Here is a 3,916-nt window from a genome sequence, read left to right as displayed (position 1 = left end):
CCCCCAATCTTTAGTTAAGAGCTACGTTTCATTTCCTTAAAGGCTGGAGATCAACAAATGAAAGCGGTACAGACGGCAACATATCTGAGCTGACTAGGAGAAAGAAGGAATGCCACACTGCCTACACTTTTCCCTTCTCTGGTGGAAATCCAAAAAACTAAGAGTCAAGTATAACAGTCGTCACTATGCAGTTCTTCTGAACAAGAGTTTGAGACTGACAGAATCTAATTAATAGTCTTCCTGGATTTGAAGCTAAGCTCTACCATTTTCTGGCCTTTATGATCCTGACAAATCTTTAACCTAAGACTCAGTTTCCCCAGTGACGAAATAGGCGCAATGTCAATATCTACCTAATGGGGTAGTTGAAATTATTTCAGGAGACAAAGAATATGAAGCCTTTTATACTCAACAAACAAACAATGCAGTGGGGATATTTGTTAATATTAAGTAGATGTATCTTTCCTGCTTAGCAATCATGTTACCCTCTTGTTCTCTTTGTGTCATTGGCATGCCTTCATGGGGTCATGGGTACTATCTTGAACACAGCTTAGCTTCAGATCTTATCAAAGTAATTAGTAATCTTGAGAACCATATTTTATTGAATGAGAAGAGTTTTCTTAATTCTAAAAGCCTTCCTTTACATATTCACAGGAAAGCTTGGGTGTCATTTTTTTATAAGCTATAAGCCGAAGTGTGGAGAGAATGGTTCTATGATATAAAGGCAATTCCTGTGAGATGGGAAAGGAGGGAGAAGGAAGGAATCAGGAAAGGGGATGAAAGAAGTGGGACAGAGATTCAGACTGATGAAAATGCTTCTGGATCTGTAAGAGACTAGTCCCTCATGTCTTGGTCTGGGGTGATGAGTAAGACATTAGTTTAAAAGCTGAGGCAGCTTGAGAAAGAATTTGAGACAGTCTAGGCTAATGCTCTGCTTCTCCCCGTTGGCACTCTCCCAGCCTTGCTTTGGTAGGATGAAGGGAATAGAAAGGTGGGCTCCAGAGAGCATTCAGCTGGTCCTTCTTGTGGCATGGAGGATTTCCTGGGAGATCCCATGAATGATGCAGAAAAGCGTTAAGAATTAAGAGTCATTGTGACTGTCCAAGGTCCATCACGTATGGGCATGGTTAGAGGAGTGCTAGGTCAGGGGCTGCATGGTGGACAGCCCAGAGTTGGGAGCCAGAGGCAGGCAGAGCTGAGCCTCACAAGTACCCCTGCATGGTTAGCAGTGGGACCTAGTTAGCAGGAGTTTGCTATTTTCTGGGAGCAATTGTCCTACCAAAAGTTTCTCAGAGGGCATACCATTACTGACATCAGCGTCCACTGGGACAGAAGTCTGTGCCCAAAAAAGAGATGAGAAAAGCTACTCCTCAGCCAGGGGTCAGCAGGAGGCAGCAGAGGACAAGAGATTACAGGCACCTACCCTGGCTGGCAGGACAACTAAAGATGCTTTCTTAGACCCATCCTGGGAGGAGGGGGATTCAAGGGACAGATGAAGAAAGGGGGAAAAGGGCCCAATGTTGAGTTCGAATCGACTGAATATTTACCTGAAAGACTTGAATTTTAAATAGGAAGAAACTATCCAAGAATCCTTTTCTTCATATCTGTACCATTTTTTTAGCCTATTATTTTCTTGTTTACCTGTTTTCCTTTTTCAACTCTTCTTTTTAAAATACCTTTATTTTAAACTTCTTTTTCCAGTTATCTTGTTTGGGATTTAAAGTTTCATTTTACAAGCTTCAAGAAGCTTGAACCCCTTTTGCCTATTCCCAAACCATTGGATGAATATCACATTTTAATTAAAAAAAATCCTACCTTTGTCAATATCTTTAGCCAAAAAAAAAAAAAAAATCATTCATTCATAAACTTTAAAGATTATTCGTATTGTCTTAATGTTTGAATTTCCTAAGATTCACTTCCTATTTTGAGCAAAGCCATTCATGTGCTTGTCTTTGATGAAGCAAATCTTTTTAAAGTACCAAATGTGAAAACATATAAAGAGAAGCATAATTAATAGTTTTTGATCATTTGCCTCCAAAAGGAATATTAGCAATTTATTGGGTATAACTCACACATTCAGATAATCCTGGTTTCACTCTACTAGTGTCTCCTTTTTCTTCCATGGAATTGTGGCTTTCCTTTTGACCCTACTGTTTATGAGTTGGTTTTTTATATTCATAGATTTGAGTTAGCTTTGCTTTGGCACATGGCCTCAGTTATGTAACTCCTAACTAGTTTATGATGGCTTTAAACCGTCTGCAAATTCTGAGACTTTCCTTTTTTCAAAAGGAAGTCTAATTTCCCTCCCTTCAGTAAGAGCTGGACTAGTGACTCATTTCTAAAGAACAGAATGTGGTAGCAGAGACAAAGTGTAACTTCTGAGACCAGGTTGTAAAGGGCACCATGGTGTGTTTGATCTCCTGGATGCCTCACTTTGGGGAAGACAACCAGCATGCTGTAAGGACACTCAGCAGTATGGAGATCTATGTGGCGAGGGAGCTCCAGCATCAGGAGGGGGATGCGCCCACAAGTGAGTCCTCCCAGTTCCAATCAAGCCTTCGGACAACTGAAGCTCTGGCTGACCTCTCTATACAACCTCATGAGCAATTGGAGCCAGATCTAGAATTACCCACTCCTGAATTCTCAACTCATAGAAATTGTGTGAGATGTTTATTGTTGTTTTAAGATGCTGAGTTTAAGGGTCATTCATTTTGCAGCAATAGATTAATAACTAGATTTCTCACAAAATACATTCCAGTACATATAAAAGGACTAGAAAAAAATGTGGGTAAATTGGCATTCTCATATCATCATTACGACAGCCTTGGGTGTGAGTGGCACTGAGGTGAAATAGTATGGCCTGGTGAAATGCTTTTTTCGGCAGTTGCTGCAGTTAACTGGCATTTGTATGTGGCTTATTTGTGGTTGACTTACACACAAGGTAAAAATTAAACTGATTCAACAAGGGTGACTAACCAATTACACGAAGGTGTAGCTTTTGGCTCAGAAGTGTTGGCCCCCAATTTTTAGTCCAAGAAAAATAATATCTACTCTGCTTAATATTCCCCAAAACACATGTTAGACAAAAAATAACAAAAAAAAAAAAAAGAGGCAAACAATAATAAAGAAACCTAAGAACATCTTTAAATGGTTTGGTTCACGCACTTATTTAGGAGACGAAGGCCGAAAATAACTGTTTAAAGTTACAAAGACCAATGTTTTCCAGTTTTAAATCTAAATAGCTACAAGTGTTTTAGGTATTGTGAAAGGGTCAAGTTGGTTTGTAGTATTTTAAAACCAACTGGTTTTTTTTTTTCTCTCTTCAAGTGATCTTTTCTCCTTCGAGACTCATTTCTAAACTTACCTTTTCCGTTGTAAAACATTCATTATTCTATTGATCAGCCTCTCACTGTCTTCGTGAAAAGGGTCCCACAAGGATTTCAGAGTTCCCTTCTCAGGGACAATCTGGCACTGAGAAAACCCATGCTAAGCTCCAAGATGGTGCTTGCTGTCACCTGGGCTCAGATTGCAGTGAGTGGCACCCCAAGCACTTTCCTGAACTGCAGTCTTCTAAGAACTGTATGCAATGACAGAGGCACCAGTGGGCTTCAGAGAGGAGAAAATTACTTGTTTTTCGAAGCATACACAGAGGTATATGTCCCAGAACATCTGAAAGATAAAGTCTAAGTTCGTTCGTTCGTTCGTTCGTTCGTTCGTTCGTTCGTTCGTTCGTTCCTTCCTTCTTCCTTCCCTCCTTCCTTCCTTCCCTCCTTCCCTCCCTCCCTCCCTTCCTTTCTTTCTTAATAAGAGTTTATTTGAGCCCAAATTGACGACAGTTGCCGGGGAGCAAGATCTCAAATGCTCTGATAAAGTCTTAAGTTTTATTTCAAATTAACTCACTGTATCCAGGGAAAATAAC

Source organism: Pteropus alecto, unplaced genomic scaffold, assembly GCF_000325575.1.
Source record: "Pteropus alecto unplaced genomic scaffold, ASM32557v1 scaffold121, whole genome shotgun sequence".
Lineage (NCBI taxonomy): Eukaryota > Metazoa > Chordata > Mammalia > Chiroptera > Pteropodidae > Pteropus > Pteropus alecto.
Note: the sequence above shows the minus strand (reverse complement) of the source record.